A 19,728-nucleotide genomic window follows, 5' to 3' on the forward strand; every position below is an offset into this window, starting at 1 on the left:
GCAAAGGTGAGCCTCGACAGGTAGCACAGGGAGGGCTAAGTCGCACGAAGGAAGCTCCAAAAGCCTTTAATATGGAGAATAAGGCCGTCATTCCCTCTACCTCTCGAATGCCAAGCGCGCGCTCTATCATTTGAGCAAATTCCCGCGCATTATCGGAAAAAGACACGCATTGCCTTGGCTCAATGAAACGGGGCACACAGGGAAAATGCTTTTCCAAAGCGCCTTGAAATCACAATCGCTGCACACCGCTCGGCTCGTTGGTCTAGGGGCATGATTCTCGCTTTGGGTGCGAGAGGTCCCGGGTTCAAATCCCGGACGAGCCCTGCTTTAAGCGTTCATCGTATTGTGAGGACACTCAAGGTGGCACTATGGCAATCCAGATCATGAAAGCAGGAGACCCATGGCCTGTCAGCTCAGTTGGCTAGAGCGTGGTGCTAATAACGCCAAGGTCGCCCCGTACTGGCCAAAGGCTTTTCTCTGGCATTCTGTTCCATAATTCAGGGCTTCAGCGCCAGGGGTCGTCCGCGGACTACGATTCGCAAGTCAAGAAATCTGCAAACGTGGCCGAAATAGCTCAGTCGGGAGAGCGTTAGACTGAAGATCTAAAGGTCCCTGGTTCGATCCCGGGTTTCGGCATGCGTCCCTCTGTCCAATGCTTTGCTCTAGTTATAGTGGAGCTCTTGCATTCACAAGACCGTGCGCTCTTTTCTTCGGAATCTTGCATGTCCAAAACAGCTTCACATTGGGTTTCATGGTGTAATGGTTAGCACTCTGGACTCTGAATCCAGCGATCCGAGTTCAAATCTCGGTGAGACCTCTCATTGAAAGTCTAAACCTTTTCGAGGGGCTCATGCCAGGGATTGTTACCGCCCCGATCTTTGACCTTTGTACTAAAACGTTTAAGCTGTCAGGCAAACACAAGTGAATTTCATCTGTTTACGTGCAGGAAAAGTGTTGTACTTGTGGAACGAGGAACCACATAGAAGGTGGAGGATCTTTGTAATGACAACGTAAGACAATGGTAGGATAACAACTAGGTTTCATTAAACCTCGAGTTAAAGTAGCATTTGCTGCTTTCACACTGACAACAGGCCAACGGTACACAATGAGCCAAAGGTCAATACAACCAAGGCAAAGCGGAAAATAAATATAACAAATTGCCCATTTCTGAAACGTTAATGTGATTGCACACACACACGTACTATAAAGAGAAGATTTGGGGAGAGAGATTTTTCATGCTTAGCCTTATTTTGACAATTACCCAACAGTAATGGAGGATAACCCTTTTCAAGAAACTACAAGAAAAGGGCAAGGAAACGAACCACCTCACATATCCACACTGGTTTATTGAAAATGCAAGTTACACAGCAAAAAAAAACTTGTGGAATCTTAAGTGACAACTTGATTTTCTCTGATCGTGAAATGTCCTGCATTACGTTGCTCTGGGTAAAAGCAATGCGCACACCATATGGGAGATTCTTGTCATTTGTGTCCAGGTGCCATAGCGAGGAGAGACAAGGGGCACTGAAGGCTATTTGTGACTGAATATATGAACAGTATTCAACACGAAGACCTTTTTCTGCAAAGGTGAGCCTCGACAGGTAGCATAGGGAGGGCTAAGTCGCACGAAGGAAGCTCCAAAAGCCTCTAATATGGAGAATAAGGCCGTCATTCCCTCTACCTCTCGAATGCCAAGCGAGCGCTCTATCATTTGAGCAAATTCCCGCGCATTATCGGAAAAAGACGCGCATTGCTTTGGCTCAATGAAACGGGGCACGCGGGGAAAATGCTTTTCCAAAGCGCCTTGAAATCACAATCGCTGCACACCGCTCGGCTCGTTGGTCTAGGGGCATGATTCTCGCTTTGGGTGCGAGAGGTCCCGGGTTCAAATCCCGGACGAGCCCTGCTTTAAGCGTTCATCGTATTGTGAGGACACTCAAGGTGGCACTATGGCAATCCAGATCATGAAAGCAGGAGACCCATGGCCTGTTAGCTCAGTTGGCTAGAGCGTGGTGCTAATAAAGCCAAGGTCGCGGGTTCGATCCCCGTACTGTCCAAAGGCTTTTCTCTGGCATTCTGTTCCATAATTCAGGACTTCAGCGCCAGGGGTCGTCCGCGGACTACGATTCGCAAGTCAAGAAATCTGCTAACGTGGCCGAAATAGTTCAGTTGGGAGAGCGTTAGACTGAAGATCTAAATGTCCCTGGTTCGATCCCGGGTTTCGGCATGCGTCCCTCTGTCCAATGCTTTGCTCTAGTTATAGTGGAGCTCTTGCATTCACAAGACCGTGCGCTCTTTTCTTCGGAATCTGGCATGTCGAAAACAGCTTCACATTGGGTTTCATGGTGTAATGGTTAGCACTCTGGACTCTGAATCTGGCGATCCGAGTTCAAATCTCGGTGAGACCTCTCATTGAAAGTCTACACCTTTTCGAGGGGCTCATGCCAGGGATTGTTACCGCTTTGACCTTTGTACTAAAACGTTTAAGCTCTCAGGCAAACACAAGTGAATTTCATCTGTTTACGTGCAGGAAAAGTGTTGTACTTGTGGAACGAGGAACCACATAGAAGGTGGAGGATCTTTGTAATGACAACGTAAGACAATGGTAGGATAACAACTAGGTTTCATCAAACCTCGAGTTAAAGTAGCATTTGCTGCTTTCACACTGACAACAGGCCAACGGTACACAATGAGCCAAAGGTCAATACAACCAAGGTAAAGCGGAAAATAAATATAACAAATTGCCCATTTCTGAAACGTTAATGTGATTGCACACACACACGTACTATAAAGAGAAGATTTGGGGAGAGAGATTTTTCATGCTTAGCCTTATTTTGACAATTACCCAACAGTAATGGAGGATAACCCTTTTCAAGAAAGTACAAGAAAAGGGCAAGGAAACGAACCACCTCACATATCCACACTGGTTTATTGAAAATGCAAGTTACACAGCAAAAAAAAACTTGTGGAATCTTAAGTGACAACTTGATTGTCTCTGATCGTGAAATGTCCTGCATTACGTTGCTCTGGGTAAAAGCAATGCACACACCATATGGGAGATTCTTGTCATTTGTGTCCAGGTGCCATAGCGAGGAGAGACAAGGGGCACTGAAGGCTTTTTGTGACTGAATATATGATCAGTATTCAACACGAAGACCTTTTTCTGCAAAGGTGAGCCTCAACAGGTAGCATAGGGAGGGTGTGAGAATCTGGATTTCGTCCTGTCCTCTACAAATATTGCATCTGTGTTTAATACAAAGTTCACGTATCATATGTATTCATTCCTATTAATTCATATTAATATTAGCTTCTATTCATATAAGATGTGCCTTTCATTCTTGTTGTTTAACCTCGTTGAAAGTTCTATCATGTCATGCTGTCTTATGTTGATATAAGTATCTGTTGTTCTCCATATCAAGGTTCCTAATGATGCCTATGGACGATTGTTCTGTTGTTGTAATAATGAATATGTAATCATATCTGATTGTTCAGGAGGAAAGACTAAACAGAAAGTCTGGTGATTTTCCACTGTTTAGGTGGTTTTATATGACGCCTCCTAAGAGAAAATTATAAGTATTAGTCCTAAAACAATAAACATTGGACTCTGATTGAACAAGCACTTGTGTCTGTGTCAAACTTTGTCTCCAGGCCTGAAACTCTGTGTGTTCCGTCGACTAGACTCTTCAACCATAGAATATTGTTAGACAAGGGGACATACGAAGTTTACATTCTTTCAGTTGGGGGCTCGTCTGAGGGGAGACTCTTCTCTCATTGAACGAAAGAGAACAAAATACCTCTGGCACACTGACGATCGGACACAGACCTACATTAAAAGGGGTAAGTGTTTTTCTATACAGTTTTTATGACTTAAAGAAATCTAACGCTTACCCTGTAGGATTCTTGTGTGTTTAAATTCATGTTAGTGGGAGTTGATTCTCCCATTGTTGTAACACTGAGGCTGGCAACAGTAATTAGTAAAATAATTATTAACGAATATGAATAGGTTTCAATTCATGTTAGTGGGATTCGACTTCCCATTGTTGTGACAGCGAGGCTGGCAACAGTAATTAATAAAATAATTATTAACGCACGAATATGAATGCTTAATGCAGTCTTGATCACACTGTAATTTGGGATCGAAGTGTTAGCTTTGAGGTAAAGGCTTTGTTACTCACAAAAAATAAATAAAAAGAAATAAAATCTGTTTAATGGTTATTCTAAAAGATAAATTCTTACAGTTAAAATTGAAAATATTATTGATATCACTGTTACTGCATGTATTGAGATATTGGTGTCAGAAAAGGACGGTGAATGTAATATCCACCTCTGAACACAAAATAATACATGCAGCACTGTTGAAACTGTTGGTCGATTGAACACGAGGGTTTTTCTTTGTTTTGTCTGTACTGTACTGTTTATCACCGCCGGGTATATATAGAGTGTAAGATGGGAAATTCTGTTTCGAGGCCACTGCCGGGCGAAACGCCAGTCGCATTTATGTACAGAAATAATCGAGGATTTTATACAGATCCATATGTTAGCAATATCGCAGGATGGTCGGAGGGAATGAAACCGAAAATTGATTTTCCCTATCCGAGGGAAGGTTCATTTGCTGATGAGTGTATGTTACTGGCAGGGGGCATGTCAACGGGAGGTTGGGGAGACCCAACATGGGATTATCCATACATGAATAAAGCTTATACAGTATGGAAAGACATGAAAAAGGTTTGGGACCAGGGTCCGGAAAAATCTAAAATTATTGCGTATGCAAAGCAAAACCAGTGGCCATTTGAAAAGCCACCGGGATATACGAACCCTTGCCAGACACAGTTTTCTCCCTCTGCACCATCACTGCCGATAAAACCAAAAGAGATAAAACCGGAAAAGTTAATTGATAAACCTAATGTAACAACAAACCTTCAAAATTCAATGGGTTGGGTAAGAGCTGGAAACACGCTAAATGAAAGACCGTTAAGAATGTCTGATATGGAGGCGATCTGTAAAAGCTTGCCTTTTCCACAGGATGCGGGTAAATATGTATCAATTTTGCAAACACATACAAAATATGGGCATTTTACAGGAAGAGATTTCCGAGCGGTGTTGTTAAGAAAACTAGAGAAAGATGTAACAGAGGAAATGCTGATTGAAAAATGTCCCGCATTATTACTTGACAATGATAAAATCACAAATAGCGGTACAGCTGCAAACCCACACGAGATGTTTTGGGAGACGGCTGCTAATGTTGAAACATTTTTCAAACAGCTAAGAGAGTTTCTTGATGAACGCTTAGGGAATCAACAGGACTTATCATATGCTGCAGGCACTAAGCAGGCAGCGAAGGAATCAGCTGCTCAATTTTTTTGTGCGTTTTAAGAAAGCATGGGTCGAAGATTCTAAATTGCCTATGAATAATGATATAAAGCCTCTATTTGTCAATACTCTGTTAAATAACATGAATCCGAAACAAGCGCAGTTAATCAGAATAACAACTTCAAACTTGCATGATATGACTTTAGATGCTCTAGGAAAGCGAATCAGAGAGCTGGATAGCTCTGGGGGGTTTTCTGTAAAACAGGAACATGCTATGTTTACAGGCTATCCCGAAAAGAGGAGGACTGAACAAACAGCTGTAAACCCTAGCCAAAGGAAGAAGTCTGAGGTCATTTGCTTTTGTTGCGGAAGGAGGGGCCATTACAAACGAGAGTGCAGACACTTGCGCAAGCCGATTTCTGGTGAGACACACACACAACAACCCACACCACCCAGCAGACATGAGACCACGGGTGCTCCATATGAGACCACGGCTGCTCCATACCCAACCCAGTGGCCCTCAAATCAAGAATAGGGGTGCCCACAGAGTGATCAGAGTGATGTCAGTTCTGATTTATGTATGATGACCCTGACCTTTTCGAATAATGGGGAGGATTTGCCTTATTTTTTCCTTATGATAAACGGCCAGCCTCAAACCTGTCTGCTTGATACAGGCGCAGATGCTTCGTCTATGACTTCTAACAGTTATGAGGGTCCTATTACTAATCAAATTATTCACTCTGTGGGAATTTCCGGAACTGACATTGTTTGTACTGTAACACCCCCTTTACAGGTTGCAGCCTCTGGCATTAAACCATTCTTCCACAAATTCACAATTATTCCAGGTGCTCCACTAAATCTTTTAGGTCGTGATATGATGCATAAATTAGGCATGGACATTAAGTTTACTGATAACAAGGTTGTTTTTTCCTTTCTGTCTAGTTTACAGGCATCCGTCGATCCTCTGCCTACAAGTGGACAGATAAGCGGCTCAAGGGTAACTCCCTCCGGTAGCAGCATATCTATAGGGGCGGACACCATGATTAACCCTTTGTTATGGTCTCAGTTCAGGGATGAAACTGGTTTCATTGACATGGAACCTTATCAGGCTAAACTTAAAACAAACAAGCCTGTCTACATTAAACAATACCCTTTGTCTAAAGATAAGGAACAAGGCATTCAACATTTGATTGAAAACTTTGTCAAGCAGGGTGTCCTCGAACAAACACACTCACCATATAACACACCAATCAATCCTGTTTTGAAAGCGGATGGGAAAACTTGGAGATTAACTCAAGATTTAAGGGCAGTTAATCAGTTAATTATACCACTCGCACCAATTGTGCCTGATGTTTTGACTGTTATGAATTCAGTGCCACATTCGCACAAGTATTTTACAGTAATTGATTTGTGTGCAGCCTTTTTCTCTGTACCTGTACACCCAGATACTCAGCCTTTGTTAGCATTTACATTTAAGGGGCAGCAATATTCATGGAAACGCCTTGCTCAGGGCTATGTAGACTCACCCGCTGTCTTTTCTGCAGCAGTGCACAGAACTTTGGCCAAAATGACTGATTTGCCTTCAACAGTGTGTGTGCTTCAGTTTGCAGATGACATACTCGTGTCGGGGGAGACGGAGGAGGACTGTGAAAAAGCATCTATAATTGTTTGCAATGTACTTGCCGAAACAGGTTTTAAAGCCTCGAAAGAGAAACTGCAATGGGTTCAATCCAAGGTAACCTATCTGGGACATGTGTTGATGCAAGGTCTCAGAGCAATATCTACAGATAGGGTCCAGCTGATCAGAAAGGTTAAGTCCCCACGAACAATACAGGAGCTACAAAGCTTTCTGGGACTAATTAACTATTGTAGACAGTGGATACCGGACTGTGCGATTCACGATAGGCACCTGAGGGGTCTGATAGAGGTCTGATAGATCACAAAGCTCCGCCAAACACAGCATTGGAGTGGACTGCGGAAGCTGATGAACATTTCAATGCTTTGAAAGCAGCCATCACGACAGCACCAGCATTGGGCCTGCCGGACTACACAAAACCTTTTCACTTGCATGTTAGGGAGACAGTGGGTGCAGCTCTAGGGGTCCTATTGCAACTTCATGGCTCAACATATAGGCCAGTTGCATATCTGTCTAAAAAGTTAGATAACATAGTCACAGGTATGCCAGCATGTCTTCGTGCTGTGGCTGAAGCTGCTCTGATTGTACAGATGGCTGAGAAAACTGTGCTGTCACACCCTTTAATATTGTATGCATCCAATCAGGTAGGTGTAATTTTACACAACATGCAAACACAACACATGACAGCGCAACGACGCTCAGGTTACGAGGCTACTCTGCTGGCAACAACAAAATCTTAGCATTCAAACAACAGCAAACGTTAATCCTGCTTTGCTGGGTATTTTGGGTATGGTAGACATGGCAGATTTTAATGTTGAACATGATTGCATCTTTGAACTGACCACTTCTTACTCTTCTAGGTTCGATCTGTTGGACACGCCCCTAGAGGGGGGAGAACACATTTATGTTGATGGGTCTTGTTCAAAGCCATCTGACGGTGTCTACCTCTGTGGCTATGCTGTGGTTTCCGAGACAGGAGAGGTAAAAGAAGCTTTTGCTTTAGATTACAATTCGGCTCAAGCTGCAGAGTTGATAGCATTAATACGGGCCTGTGAGCTGATGACAGGAAAGAGAGTAACAATTCACACCGATTCTCGGTATGCTTGGAGTGTTCTTCACCATTATGCCAGAATGTGGGAAGCGAGAAGTTTTAAAACTGCTGATGGAAAGCCAATAGCACATGCAAATCTGATAGGACAGTTGACTGAAGCAGTTCAGCTTCCGCTCGAAGTGGCCATAGTAAAGGTCAAGGGTCACGCTTCGGGGGAGGATGAACAGACTATAGGCAACAGAAGGGCTGATGAAGCCGCAAAGGCAGCAGCCCAAGCTCAGATTAAATCACCATTTCATCCAAAAAATGAATCAAAGGTAGCAATGACGGTGCACATAACGAATGTATCTGACATTGATATCAAATTCCTGCAAAGTCAAACAACACAGGGAGACTTAGAGCATTGGAGGAAAAATGTTTGCACTCCTGATAAGGAAGGGATTATAAGAGATGGACAGGGTAGAATAGCACTACCGAAATTAGGGTTAATCATCCTAATTAGACATTACCATGGGTTATCTCACACCAGTTGTGCAAATGTAGTTCAAGCAATTAACCAATTGTACTGTATAGCCGATGTTCATAGAACAGCAAAGCTTGTTTTGGATGCATGCTTAACATGTGCTCAGGTAAATCCGCACAAATCAGCTAAGCACGATGCATTGACACATCCGGAAGCTCCTTTTCAACATTTACAAATTGATTTTACGCACATGCCGCCAATAGGTAACTTAAAATATCTTTTGGTAATTGTGGATCGATTCTCAAAGTGGCCTGAAGCATTTCCATGCGCAAAGGAAGATGCTAAAACAGTGGTAAAAATCTTAACGAAGGAGATTGTGCCAAGGTGGGGCGTACCGGCCAGATTGGAATCGGATAACGGGACGAGTTTCACGTCAAAGGTAACACAGCTCTTAGCAAAAGTGTTGTCTATTGATTGGCATTTTAATATTCCATATCATCCGCAAAGTGCAGCAGTCGTGGAGAGATGTAATCGAACACTGAAAACACGACTAACAAAAGCTGTACTCGATACAGGAAGAAAGTGGGTTGATTTATTGCCCGCAGTCTTGGCAGAAATAAGAATGACCCCATCTTCCACGACAAAATTGTCACCGTTCGAGGTACTAATGGGTAGACCTTTCCCGACCCCGTGGGTCAAAGGCCGGTCTGGTATTTCTTGTTTAGGTGATCTTCAGGTGATCCAGGAAGACTACGTGACCTCCCTAGTCGAAAAGTTAAATTCGATATGTGCTGATGTTTCTTTGTGCCTTCCTCTTCCCTCAGAAAACCCTACTCATAACTTTGTTCCAGGACATAAGGTCTTTGTGAGGAATCTGAAGCCAACAAAGGTTGGAGAACCAAAGTACCACGGACCAGCGACTCTGATTGCCGTAACACGGACTGGAGTTCTGACGGACTACCAGCCACAGTGGATACACGCTTCCAGACTGAAGTTGTGTTCTTCAGGAGAGCAGGCAAGCTCCAATTTAACATAGAATCTCAACAGGGGATTCACCTCAATACATCTCAGGGTAGAGAAAGCACTGACTAAGCTGAGGACAGAACTACCTTTTGTGAGGTAGGGGCCACCCAAAGCAAGAAGATAGGAGGCCCATTGAGCCAACAGTGCTGACTCCGTAGCTTCCCCTGAGGTGCATTGAGGGCCAAATTGAATCATTGAAATTATCCTAATCAATTTCCTATGGAATTCTTAGATATCAATTCTTACACTGCGTGCACACTAGCAGAAGCCCTTATTGTGTTCGGCCCAGATCTTCTTAACGCAGTAAAAACGACCATAGGAATTGCCCCTGACCCAACGAGAGTAGTGCTGCAACGTGGAATACCAGGTAGCCTAGTTCTGTATGCTTTCAGGCTAGAGGAGGGGGAATTAGTTGTAAGCAAGAGAGACTGCCCACATCCACAATGATTGAACCTAACAGGCCGTGGCATCCGTTCAGGCAGCCAGGTATGTGTGGACTGCGTGGAACAACGATTATTCTAGTCCTAATAAGTATAATAATCACTGGTATAATCCTAAATCAAGAAGTAAAATTAGAGAGAAATGAAACTCTCGCCACACGGCCAAAACGGGAAGTAGATGAAAGTTTCCCTGATAAAGAGACGATCAAGGTCACTCTTAGGGCAGGCAGCAGTGCAAGCTTCCTTTGTGACCCAATATCTTTAACCATGGGGGCAGCTGGCAATATCGAAGCAGTTAGGGAACAATTCGGAGAAAGTCTGTATATCTGCAAGGGATCGTGTAGGTGGTCAGAGGTAATAGCGTATCATGGCCCTGAAGCCTTAGGCACCGACCCCAGGTTTGAAATAAAGATTGTAAAGTTACCCTAGAGAGTAATGTGGGATGGAAAACGTTGTGTATATTTTGGTAAGGCAAAAACCATTCCTATAGAGTCTCTTCCTTCGCTTCTTGGTCCAGACCATAAGGAAAGTTATGCAGGGATAATGAATGTTACCATAAGAGAGGTTACATTTCGAGATGAAGGAATTTACTACTGCGTATGGGCCTTATTGGGTAAAGACCGTTATCAGGAAGTTCAAATTAAAATAGAACCACCAACGATGAGGGAAATAAAAGAAAGAATTAAGGAACTAAGTGCAAACCCGATACCCAGCTATTCAAATAAGCAAAGAGAAGCACCACAGGATATTGAATTTTTTATGGGTTCTAATCTCGACCAAGAAACTAAAAAAGTAAGAGTTGCAAAATCTAAATGTGGTGGTAATTATGCATGTGCCTTAGCCTTATTGCAGAGAGAAGTCTTAGCAGATGAGGTTAGAGGAGATTGTTGGGTATGTATACAGCTCCACTCAATGTGGAGAACACAGGAGCTTACAGCAGACATGCTAGTAAATGGTAAGGGTGATTGCAATATGCCAAAACAAATGTCTTTAATTGTACAAATGACTCTGAATATTCGAGAAGGAAGACCACCAACATCCGTAATGCGAGACTATAACTGTTCGTATACAGGAGAACCTTTTCAAGGTCCTGCCTTTTATGTAAATGCTCGTCCCGCAGAATTATGTGTGTGTTCCAAATCAGGCAGACATATAGTAGGAATGTCCGATTGTAGAAATGAAATTACTTTGTCTCAATCAAATAACGGACATCATAATTGCATCATACAATATCTCAATAAAACTACTGAGGGATTTGAATGTCCATTTTCACACTTAGACAGTTCACCAGGAATGGTGTGGGTTTGTGGTGAAACTGCATATTACCATTTAGATGCAGGGGAATGGAAAGGTTGTTGTTATGCTGCTATTTTGTCCACAGGAACTAGTATAATGGAAAAGACAAATCTGGCCACATCTCTGAATAGACATAAAAGGGAAGTAAAACTGCCAAATTATTATGCAGGCCATAAGACTAGTGATCCATGGACTACTCCTTGGGAGAACGTGGGATGGTCCCTAGCAGGTTTGTTTACAGGAACCGGTACTACTGTTGCTCTGAATAAAATTAATGCTCTGGCATGGCAAGTTCTTTCTTTGGAATATGACACAGCACAAGCTTTAAACTCAATCTCTAACGAATTAAAGAAAATGAGAGTTGCCGTCGTGCAACATAGACTTGCTTTGGATATATTAACAGCAGAGAAAGGAGGAGTGTGCAAAATGCTAGGAGTATCTTGTTGTTTTTCAATTCCAGATTATGCAGACAATATCACCGACGTTGTGAAGCACATGAGAGAATCAGTTCGTGAACCCACACCGGTAGATGCAACATGGTTTCAATGGTTGGACAGCCTATCCGGGGGATGGGGATATTGGATAACCGGTTCAGTAATTCCAGTTGTGATGACCATCTTAGCCTTGTTATTATTTTTGCCATGCATGTTGCAGTGTGTGGTGGGATGTGTTAAAAGATCTGTTACTTCTTTTACAACCAAAGGAACCGATCGAATGATGTTAGCAAAAAGAACGACTGACGTCAACCAGGCTATGCTGGTTAGACGCACATCTAAAGGTTATCGTCCGAAAGATCAGTATCAAACTTGGGGATCCATATTTGATCATAACAGCGATACGGACGAGGATGATATTGATTGTGTTCAAACGCAGGAGTTAGAACCAGAACCAATACCGGTGATAGAAGAACCAAGAAATGTTGATGGACGTGACAATGTAATGGAAGGAGATAATGGGCTTGACGATTCGGTAATTGAGATTGGCACGGTAGATGATGAAGAGTAGATATAATTATGTTTATGTTTTCGTTTTTATTGAGGGTGATTGGTGTTGTTATGTTTTTATTACAAATCAGTCCGATTGATCTTTTACCTCAAAGAGCAGCTTGCAAACCAGAAAACCACATAAAAATATGCAAATGCAACAATCCTTTTATTAAAGATTTTGTATTAACCTTTTGATTAACCTTTTGTACTACTCTATATATATTTGTTCTTTAAAGGGACACAGGACTGCTTGTAAGACCGTTGGTCTGAAAGTGGCCATTGTGAGAATCTGGATTTCGTCCTGTCCTCTACAAATATTGCATCTGTGTTTAATTCATTTATCATATGTATTCATTCCTATTAATTCCTATTAATATTAGCTTCTATTCATATAAGATGTGCCTTTCATTCTTGTTGTTTAACCTCGTTGAAAGTTCTATCATGTCATGCTGTCTTATGTTGATATAAGTATCTGTTGTTCTCCATATCAAGGTTCCTAATGATGCCTATGGACGATTGTTCTGTTGTTGTAATAATGAATATGTAATCATATCTGATTGTTCAGGAGGAAAGACTAAACAGAAAGTCTGGTGATTTTCCACTGTTTAGGTGGTTTTATATGACGCCTCCTAAGAGAAAATTATAAGTATTAGTCCTAAAACAATAAACATTGGACTCTGATTGAACAAGCACTTGTGTCTGTGTCAAACTTTGTCTCCAGGCGACTAGACTCTTCAACCATAGAATATTGTTAGACAAGGGGACATAAGAAGTTTACATTCTTTCAGAGGGCTAAGTCGCACGAAGGAAGCTCCAAAAGCCTCTAATATGGAGAATAAGGCCGTCATTCCCTCTACCTCTCGAATGCCAAGCGAGCGCTCTATCATTTGAGCAAATTCCCGCGCATTATCGGAAAAAGACGCGCATTGCCTTGGCTCAATGAAACGGGGCACACGGGGAAAATGCTTTTCCAAAGCGCCTTGAAATCACAATCGCTGCACACCGCTCGGCTCGTTGGTCTAGGGGCATGATTCTCGCTTTGGGTGCGAGAGGTCCCGGGTTCAAATCCCGGACGAGCCCTGCTTTAAGCGTTCATCGTATTGTGAGGACACTCAAGGTGGCACTATGGCAATCCAGATCATGAAAGCAGGAGACCCATGGCCTGTTAGCTCAGTTGGCTAGAGCGTGGTGCTAATAACGCCGAGGTCGCCCCGTACTGGCCAAAGGCTTTTCTCTGGCATTCTGTTCCATAATTCAGGGCTTCAGCGCCAGGGGTCGTCCGCGGACTACGATTCGCAAGTCAAGAAATCTGCAAACGTTGCCGAAATAGCTCAGTCGGGAGAGCGTTAGACTGAAGATCTAAAGGTCCCTGGTTCGATCGCGGGTTTCGGCATGCGTCCCTCTGTCCAATGCTTTGCTCTAGTTATAGTGGAGCTCTTGCATTCACAAGACCGTGCGCTCTTTTCTTCGGAATCTTGCATGTCGAAAACAGCTTCACGTTGGGTTTCATGGTGTAATGGTTAGAACTCTGGACTCTGAATCCAGCGATCCGAGTTCAAATCTCGGTGAGACCTCTCATTGAAAATCTACACCTTTTCGAGGGGCTCATGCCAGGGATTGTTACCGCCCCGATCTTTGACCTTTGTACTAAAACGTTTAAGCTGTCAGGCAAACACGAGTGAATTTCATCTGTTTACATGCAGGAAAAGTGTTGTACTTGTGGAACGAGGAACCACATAGAAGGTGGAGGATCTTTGTAATGACAACGTAAGACAATGGTAGGATAACAACTAGGTTTCATTAAACCTCGAGTTAAAGTAGCATTTGCTGCTTTCACACTGACAACAGGCCAACGGTACACAATGAGCCAAAGGTCAATACCTTACCTACGATTCGCAAGCCTTATTTTGACAATTGCCCAACAGTAATGGAGGATAACCCTTTTCAAGAAACTACAAGAAAAGGGCAAGGAAACGAACCACCTCACATATCCACACTGGTTTATTGAAAATGCAAGTTACACAGCAAAAAAAAAACTTGTGGAATCTTAAGTGACAACTTGATTGTCTCTGATCGTGAAATGTCCTGCATTACGTTGCTCTGGGTAAAAGCAATGCGCACACCATATGGGAGATTCTTGTCATTTGTGTCCAGGTGCCATAGCGAGGAGAGACAAGGGGCACTGAAGGCTTTTTGTGACTGAATATATGAACAGTATTCAACACGAAGACCTTTTTCTGCAAAGGTGAGCCTCGACAGGTAGCATAGGGAGGGCTAAGTCGCACGAAGGAAGCTCCAAAAGCCTCTAATATGGAGAATAAGGCCGTCATTCCCTCTACCTCTCGAATGCCAAGCGAGCGCTCTATCATTTGAGCAAATTCCCGCGCATTATCGGAAAAAGACGCGCATTGCCTTGGCTCAATGAAACGGGGCACACAGGGAAAATGGTTTTCCAATGTGCCTTGAAATCACAATCGCTGCACACCGCTCGGCTCGTTGGTCTAGGGGCATGATTCTCGCTTTGGGTGCGAGAGGTCCCGGGTTCAAATCCCGGACGAGCCCTGCTTTAAGCATTCATCGTATTGTGAGGACACTCAAGGTGGCACTATGGCAATCCAGATCATGAATGCAGGAGACCCATGGCCTGTTAGCTCAGTTGGCTAGAGCGTGGTGCTAATAACGCCAAGGTCGCGGGTTCGATCCCCGTACTGGCCAAAGGCTTTTCTCTGGCATTCTGTAACATAATTCAGGGCTTCAGCGCCAGGGGTCGTCCGCGTACTACGATTCGCAAGTCAAGAAATCTGCAAACGTGGCCGAAATAGCTCAGTTGGGAGATCGTTAGACTGAAGATCTAAAGGTCCCTGGTTCGATCCCGGGTTTCGGCATGCGTCCCTCTGTCCAATGCTTTGCTCTAGTTATAGTGGAACTCTTGCATTCACAAGACCGTGCGCTCTTTTCTTCGGAATCTGGCATGTCGAAAACAGCTTCACATTGGGTTTCATGGTGTAATGGTTAGCACTCTGGACTCTGAATCCAGCGATCCGAGTTCAAATCTCGGTGAGACCTCTCATTGAAAGTCTACACCCTTTCGAGGGGCTCATGCCAGGGATTGTTACCGCCCCGATCTTTGACCTTTGTACTAAAACGTTTAAGCCGTCAGGCAAACACAAGTGGATTTCATCTGTTTACGTGCAGGAAAAGTGTTGTACTTGTGGAACGAGGAACCACATAGAAGGTGGAGGATCTTTGTAATGACAACGTAAGACAATGGTAGGATAACAACTAGGTTTCATAAAACCTCGAGTTAAAGTAGCATTTGCTGCTTTCACACTGACAACAGGCCAACGGTACACAATGAGCCAAAGGTCAATACAACCAAGGCAAAGCGGAAAATAAATATAACAAATTGCCCATTTCTGAAACGTTAATGTGATTGCACACACACACGTACTATAAAGAGAAGATTTGGGGAGAGAGATTTTTCATGCTTAGCCTTATTTTGACAATTACCCAATAGTAATGGAGGATAATCCTTTTCAAGAAACTACAAGAAAAGGGCAAGGAAACGAACCACCTCACATATCCACACTGGTTTATTGAAAATGCAAGTTACACAGCAAAAAAAAACTTGTGGAATCTTAAGTGACAACTTGATTGTCTCTGATCGTGAAATGTCCTGCATTACGTTGCTCTGGGTAAAAGCAATGCGCACACCATATGGGAGATTCTTGTCATTTGTGTCCAGGTGCCATAGCGAGGAGAGACAAGGGGCACTGAAGGCTTTTTGTGACTGAATATATGAACAGTATTCAACACGAAGACCTTTTTCTGCAAAGGTGAGCCTCGACAGGTAGCATAGGGAGGGCTAAGTCGCACGAAGGAAGCTCCAAAAGCCTCTAATATTGAGAATAAGGCTGTCATTCCCTCTACCTCTCGAATGCCAAGCGAGCGCTTTATCATTTGAGCAAATTCCCGCGCATTATCGGAAAAAGACGCGCATTGCCTTGGCTCAATGAAACGGGGCACACGGGGAAAATGCTTTTCCAAAGCGCCTTGAAATCACAATCGCTGCACACCGCTCGGCTCGTTGGTCTAGGGGCATGATTCTCGCTTTGGGTGCGAGAGGTCCCGGGTTCAAATCCCGGACGAGCCCTGCTTTAAGCGTTCATGGTATTGTGAGGACACTCAAGGTGGCACTATGGCAATCCAGATCATGAGAGCAGGAGACCCATGGCCTGTTAGCTCAGTTGGCTAGAGCGTGGTGCTGATAACGCCAATGTCGTGGGTTCGATCCCCGTACTGGCCAAAGGCTTTTCTCTGGCATTCTGTTCCATAATTCAGGGCTTCAGCGCCAGGGGTCGTCCGCGGACTACGATTTGCAAGTCAAGAAATCTGCAAACGTGGCCGAAATAGCTCAGTTGGGAGAGCGTTAGACTGAAGATCTAAAGATCCCGGGTTTCGGCATGCGGCATGCAACCCCATTGAACAGATCCCTCTGTCCAATGCTTTGCTCTAGTTATAGTGGAGCTCTTGCATTCACAAGACCGTGCGCTCTTTTCTTCGGAATCTGGCATGTCGAAAACAGCTTCACATTGGGTTTCATGGTGTAATGGTTAGCACTCTGGACTCTGAATCCAGCGATCCGAGTTCAAATCTCGGTGAGACCTCTCATTGAAAGTCTACACCTTTTCGAGGGGCTCAAGCCAGTGATTGTTATCCCCCTGATCTTTGACCTTTGTACTAAAACGTTTAAGCTGTCAGGCAAACACAAGTGAATTTCATCTGTTTACGTGCAGGAAAAGTGTTGTACTTGTGGAACGAGGAACCACATAGAAGGTGGAGGATCTTTGTAATGACAACGTAAGACAATGGTAGGATAACAACTAGGTTTCATTAAACCTCGAGTTAAAGTAGCATTTGCTGCTTTCACACTGACAACAGGCCAACGGTACACAATGAGCCAAAGGTCAATACAACCAAGGCAAAGCGGAAAATAAATATAACAAATTGCCCATTTCTGAAACGTTAATGTGATTGCACACACACACTTACTATAAAGAGAAGATTTGGGGAGAGAGATTTTTCATGCTTAGCCTTATTTTGACAATTGCCCAACAGTAATGGAGGATAACCCTTTTCAAGAAACTACAAGAAAAGGGCAAGGAAACGAACCACCTCACATATCCACACTGGTTTACTGAAAATGCAAGTTACACAGCAAAAAAAAACTTGTGGAATCTTAAGTGACAACTTGATTGTCTCTGATCGTGAAATGTCCTGCATTACGTTGCTCTGGGTAAAAGCAATGCGCACACCATATGGGAGATTCTTGTCATTTGTGTCCAGGTGCCATAGCGAGGAGAGACAAGGGGCACTGAAGGCTTTTTGTGACTGAATATATGAACAGTATTCAACACGAAGACCTTTTTCTGCAAAGGTGAGCCTCGACGGGTAGCATAGGGAGGGCTAAGTCGCACGAAGGAAGCTCCAAAAGCCTCTAATATGGAGAATAAGGCCGTCATTCCCTCTACCTCTCGAATGCCAAGCGAGGGCTCTTTCATTTGAGCAAATTCCCGCGCATTATCGGAAAAAGACGCGCATTGCTTTGGCCCAATGAAACGGGGCACACGTGGGGAAAATGCTTTTCCAAAGCGCCTTGAAATCACAATCGCTGCACACCGCTCGGCTCGTTGGTCTAGGGGCATGATTCTCGCTTTGGTTCGATCCCGGGTTTCGGCATGCGTCCCTCTGTCCAATGCTTTGCTCTAGTTATAGTGGAGCTCTTGCATTCACAAGACCGTGCGCTCTTTTCTTCAGAATCTTGCATGTCGAAAACAGCTTCACATTGGGTTTCATGGTGTAATGGTTAGCGCTCTGGACTCTGAATCCAGCGATCCGAGTTCAAATCTCGGTGAGACCTCTCATTGAAAGTCTCCACCTTTTCGAGGGGCTCATGCCAGGGATTGTTACCGCCCCGATCTTTGACCTTTGTACTAAAACGTTTAAGCTGTCAGGCAAACACAAGTGAATTTCATCTGTTTACGTGCAGGAAAAGTGTTGTACTTGTGGAACGAGGAACCACATAGAAGGTGGAGGATCTTTGTAATGACAACGTAAGACAATGGTAGGATAACAACTAGGTTTCATTAAACCTCGAGTTAAAGTAGCATTTGCTGCTTTCACACTGACAACAGGCCAACGGTACACAATGAGCCAAAGGTCAATACAACCAAGGCAAAGCGGAAAATAAATATAACAAATTGCCCATTTCTGAAACGTTAATGTGATTGCACACACACACGTACTATAAAGAGAAGGTTTGGGGAGAGAGATTTTTCATGCTTAGCCTTATTTTGACAATTACCCAATAGTAATGGAGGATAATCCTTTTCAAGAAACTACAAGAAAAGGGCAAGGAAACGAACCCCCTCACATATCCACACTGGTTTATTGAAAATGCAAGTTACACAGCAAAAAAAAACTTATGGAATCTTAAGTGACAACTTGATTGTCTCTGATCGTGAAATGTCCTGCATTACGTTGCTCTGGGTAAAAGCAATGCGCACACCATATGGGAGATTCTTGTCATTTGTGTCCAGGTGCCATAGCGAGGAGAGACATGGGGCACTGAAGGCTTTTTGTGACTGAATATATGAACAGTATTCAACACGAAGACCTTTTTCTGCAAAGGTGAGCCTCGACAGGTAGCATAGGGAGGGCTAAGTCGCACGAAGGAAGCTCCAAAAGCCTCTAATATGGAGAATAAGGCCGTCATTCCCTCTACCTCTCGAATGCCAAGCGAGCGCTCTATCATTTGAGCAAATTCCCGCGCATTATCGGAAAAAGACGCGCATTGCCTTGGCTCAATGAAACGGGGCACACGGGGAAAATGCTTTTCCAAAGCGCCTTGAAATCACAATCGCTGCACACCGCTCGGCTCGTTGGTCTAGGGGCATGATTCTCGCTTTGGGTGCGAGAGGTCCCGGTTTCAAATCCCGGACGAGCCCTGCTTTAATCGTTCATCGTATTGTGAGGACACTCAAGGTGGCACTATGGCAATCCAGATCATGAAAGCAGGAGACCCATGGCCTGTTAGCTCAGTTGGCTAGAACGTGGTGCTAATATCGCCAAGGTCGCGGGTTCGATCCCCGAACTGGCCAAAGGCTTTTCTCTGGCATTCTGTTCCATAATTCAGGGCTTCAGCGCCAGGGGTCGTCCGCGGACTACGATTCGCAAGTCAAGAAACCTGCAAACGTGGCCGAAATAGCTCAGTTGGGAGAGCGTTAGACTGAAGATCTAAAGGTCCCTGGTTCGATCCCGGGTTTAGGCATGCGTCCCTCTGTCCAATGCTTTGCTCAAGTTATAGTGGAGCTCTTGCATTCACAAGACCGTGCGCTCTTTTCTTCAGAATCTTGCATGTCGAAAACAGCTTCACATTGGGTTTTATGGTGTAAAGGTTAGCACTCTGGACTCTGAATCCAGCGATCCGAGTTCAAATCTCGGTGAGACCACTCATTGAAAGT

The 19,728-nt window shown here is 44.0% G+C and overlaps 22 non-coding genes across 22 annotated transcripts; all 22 read left to right on the top strand.

Moving 5' to 3' along the window:
- The first annotated feature begins 251 nt into the window (after positions 1-251).
- Positions 252-323, top strand: trnap-ugg (transfer RNA proline (anticodon UGG)). The gene has a single exon. It is a non-coding gene; the product is annotated as a tRNA-Pro (tRNA).
- A 240-nt stretch (positions 324-563) lies between these two features.
- trnaf-gaa (transfer RNA phenylalanine (anticodon GAA)) lies at positions 564-636 on the top strand. Its single transcript has one exon. It is a non-coding gene; the product is annotated as a tRNA-Phe (tRNA).
- A 109-nt stretch (positions 637-745) lies between these two features.
- Positions 746-817, top strand: trnaq-cug (transfer RNA glutamine (anticodon CUG)). The gene has a single exon. It is a non-coding gene; the product is annotated as a tRNA-Gln (tRNA).
- A 1,015-nt stretch (positions 818-1,832) lies between these two features.
- Positions 1,833-1,904, top strand: trnap-ugg (transfer RNA proline (anticodon UGG)). The gene has a single exon. It is a non-coding gene; the product is annotated as a tRNA-Pro (tRNA).
- Positions 1,905-1,983: 79 nt separating this feature from the next.
- Positions 1,984-2,057, top strand: trnai-aau (transfer RNA isoleucine (anticodon AAU)). Its single transcript has one exon. It is a non-coding gene; the product is annotated as a tRNA-Ile (tRNA).
- Positions 2,058-2,154: 97 nt separating this feature from the next.
- Positions 2,155-2,227, top strand: trnaf-gaa (transfer RNA phenylalanine (anticodon GAA)). Its single transcript has one exon. It is a non-coding gene; the product is annotated as a tRNA-Phe (tRNA).
- Positions 2,228-2,336: 109 nt separating this feature from the next.
- On the top strand, positions 2,337-2,408 carry trnaq-cug (transfer RNA glutamine (anticodon CUG)). The gene has a single exon. It is a non-coding gene; the product is annotated as a tRNA-Gln (tRNA).
- Positions 2,409-13,213: 10,805 nt separating this feature from the next.
- On the top strand, positions 13,214-13,285 carry trnap-ugg (transfer RNA proline (anticodon UGG)). Its single transcript has one exon. It is a non-coding gene; the product is annotated as a tRNA-Pro (tRNA).
- Positions 13,286-13,525: 240 nt separating this feature from the next.
- On the top strand, positions 13,526-13,598 carry trnaf-gaa (transfer RNA phenylalanine (anticodon GAA)). Its single transcript has one exon. It is a non-coding gene; the product is annotated as a tRNA-Phe (tRNA).
- Positions 13,599-13,707: 109 nt separating this feature from the next.
- On the top strand, positions 13,708-13,779 carry trnaq-cug (transfer RNA glutamine (anticodon CUG)). The gene has a single exon. It is a non-coding gene; the product is annotated as a tRNA-Gln (tRNA).
- A 916-nt stretch (positions 13,780-14,695) lies between these two features.
- trnap-ugg (transfer RNA proline (anticodon UGG)) lies at positions 14,696-14,767 on the top strand. Its single transcript has one exon. It is a non-coding gene; the product is annotated as a tRNA-Pro (tRNA).
- A 79-nt stretch (positions 14,768-14,846) lies between these two features.
- On the top strand, positions 14,847-14,920 carry trnai-aau (transfer RNA isoleucine (anticodon AAU)). The gene has a single exon. It is a non-coding gene; the product is annotated as a tRNA-Ile (tRNA).
- A 97-nt stretch (positions 14,921-15,017) lies between these two features.
- On the top strand, positions 15,018-15,090 carry trnaf-gaa (transfer RNA phenylalanine (anticodon GAA)). Its single transcript has one exon. It is a non-coding gene; the product is annotated as a tRNA-Phe (tRNA).
- Positions 15,091-15,199: 109 nt separating this feature from the next.
- trnaq-cug (transfer RNA glutamine (anticodon CUG)) lies at positions 15,200-15,271 on the top strand. The gene has a single exon. It is a non-coding gene; the product is annotated as a tRNA-Gln (tRNA).
- A 1,015-nt stretch (positions 15,272-16,286) lies between these two features.
- On the top strand, positions 16,287-16,358 carry trnap-ugg (transfer RNA proline (anticodon UGG)). The gene has a single exon. It is a non-coding gene; the product is annotated as a tRNA-Pro (tRNA).
- A 79-nt stretch (positions 16,359-16,437) lies between these two features.
- On the top strand, positions 16,438-16,511 carry trnai-gau (transfer RNA isoleucine (anticodon GAU)). Its single transcript has one exon. It is a non-coding gene; the product is annotated as a tRNA-Ile (tRNA).
- Positions 16,512-16,800: 289 nt separating this feature from the next.
- trnaq-cug (transfer RNA glutamine (anticodon CUG)) lies at positions 16,801-16,872 on the top strand. Its single transcript has one exon. It is a non-coding gene; the product is annotated as a tRNA-Gln (tRNA).
- Positions 16,873-18,053: 1,181 nt separating this feature from the next.
- On the top strand, positions 18,054-18,125 carry trnaq-cug (transfer RNA glutamine (anticodon CUG)). The gene has a single exon. It is a non-coding gene; the product is annotated as a tRNA-Gln (tRNA).
- Positions 18,126-19,140: 1,015 nt separating this feature from the next.
- trnap-ugg (transfer RNA proline (anticodon UGG)) lies at positions 19,141-19,212 on the top strand. Its single transcript has one exon. It is a non-coding gene; the product is annotated as a tRNA-Pro (tRNA).
- Positions 19,213-19,291: 79 nt separating this feature from the next.
- On the top strand, positions 19,292-19,365 carry trnai-aau (transfer RNA isoleucine (anticodon AAU)). The gene has a single exon. It is a non-coding gene; the product is annotated as a tRNA-Ile (tRNA).
- A 97-nt stretch (positions 19,366-19,462) lies between these two features.
- trnaf-gaa (transfer RNA phenylalanine (anticodon GAA)) lies at positions 19,463-19,535 on the top strand. Its single transcript has one exon. It is a non-coding gene; the product is annotated as a tRNA-Phe (tRNA).
- A 109-nt stretch (positions 19,536-19,644) lies between these two features.
- On the top strand, positions 19,645-19,716 carry trnaq-cug (transfer RNA glutamine (anticodon CUG)). Its single transcript has one exon. It is a non-coding gene; the product is annotated as a tRNA-Gln (tRNA).
- The last annotated feature ends 12 nt before the right edge of the window (positions 19,717-19,728 follow it).

Source organism: Triplophysa dalaica, unplaced genomic scaffold (assembly GCF_015846415.1).
Source record: "Triplophysa dalaica isolate WHDGS20190420 unplaced genomic scaffold, ASM1584641v1 Contig2, whole genome shotgun sequence".
Taxonomy (NCBI): domain Eukaryota; kingdom Metazoa; phylum Chordata; class Actinopteri; order Cypriniformes; family Nemacheilidae; genus Triplophysa; species Triplophysa dalaica.